Below are 1,708 nucleotides of genomic sequence, written 5' to 3'. Positions count from 1 at the left end.
CCTCCCCCTCCCGCCCCTGCCGCCCCCGTGGCCCTCACTGGCCAGGCGGGGCTCCGGAGTGGAGTAGGAGTAGCATCCCCACGGAGCACCCATATACCCATCTACCAAAGTTGCCGCCGGGGAGGTGGTGGGCCCCTCCCCCCGCACGCGATGGCCAACGACGCACGCGGCGCTGAACGGCATGGGGTGGCCTGGTGCGGCGGAGCCGACCCAGGGATGGTAGTATGCATGGAAAAGATACATAATTTATGAACGCAGTGCCGGGAAATTTCCCCACTGCGCCAGGCGAAGCTTAGCAACGCGCGCGAGAGAGCCTTCCTTAAAGTACACGCCATCGAGTCCAGGAGCAGCAGTGGGGGTGCTCTGGGCCCAATTAGCCCTCTCCCTCCCCCTGCCGCCGCCCGCCCCGCACCTCCGCTCTCCGAATATTGGAAGGCAATACCCGATCGGGTGGGTCTCGCAGCGAGTAGCTGGCGCCACGCTGCACTACGAGCACCCTAGCCCAGAGATTGAGGTTGTGGCTCTGCAGCCCGAATCATCATCTTCTCCTTTGTTTGCAAAGAAGCCCCCTTGTTGTTCAAACACCCGTCTCTCTGCCCCGCCTCCCACCCTCCACCCCGCCGCGGCTCGTGTATAGACACGTTGGAGTCCCCGCTAAGTGCGACTTGCCCACCCATCGCGCCGCGCCAGCGCCTCCCGTCCTGTCCTGCCTGGGGCCCGAGGGGCCCTGTAACCCTCGGGCAACGGAAAATGTCATATCGACGCTCGCCAAACTCCCCTCGACTAGTAGCATGTTAGCCGCCCACCGCCCACCCCGACCGCTCCTCCCCGCCCCGCCCCGGCCCGGCCGCGAGTCCCTGCAGCTACAGCCAGAGCTACAGCCGGAGCCGAAACGGCCCCAAGTTTGTCCCGCTGCGACGACAACATCTGCGAGCCCGGCTTGGCTCGGCTCGGCGCACGAGATCGGCTCGGCTCGAGCCCCGCTCGGCTCGGCTTAAGCTCGGCTCGGCTCGGCTCGATTCGACTCCGACTCTGCTCCTCACAACACGCTGTGCGGTCGTCACCGCCGCATTCAAAATTGCGGGAGTCGGGGCTGTAGGGGGCGACCGCTATCGGATGTACGGATGCGCAGTTGCGCACTCACCTTTCCTGTTGGGACAAGTTTAGATCTTGCTACCATGTCTTCGCAGATATGGATAGGCGAACGTACGCCCGTCATTTCAAAACTGTCAAGTTGAGCTGATGCATCTCCAAGCTCTCCAAAGCGCCTGTTAGGTAGGCAACATCTGGTCTGCAGCGCACGCGTGTACTGCGGGGTGGCCTACCCCCAGTCTCGCAGGCGCCGAGCTACCGTAATTTGCCGTTATCCCCCCGGCCCTGGTAAGCTAGAAGAACCGCCACTAAAATCATAGCCCAGTAAGAACACCATCCAAATCACCCCATGTACCTCCTCATCCCTTCGCCTCTTTAATTATTAAGCAGACGGTAAGGCCTTCGTGCAACGGTGTAACAACCCAAATGTAACAGTGTAACAATTTGCCCTTAGTAAGAAGATCTATACAGGGTGGCCGCTCTGCCCCGTCTTTTTAAAAGAGGTAGACTAGCCCGCCCGCACGACCTCACCAGTCCCCTCTCACCTCCCCTCTCCGTCTGCAAGCGGGCTAGTCTACCTTTTCAAAATGACGGGGCAGAGCGGCCACCCTGTATA

The sequence above is a fragment of the Frankliniella occidentalis genome, unplaced genomic scaffold, assembly GCF_000697945.3.
Source record: "Frankliniella occidentalis isolate FOCC.00 unplaced genomic scaffold, Focc_3.1 Scaffold601, whole genome shotgun sequence".
Classification (NCBI taxonomy): domain Eukaryota; kingdom Metazoa; phylum Arthropoda; class Insecta; order Thysanoptera; family Thripidae; genus Frankliniella; species Frankliniella occidentalis.
This window is presented reverse-complemented; position numbering follows the sequence as displayed.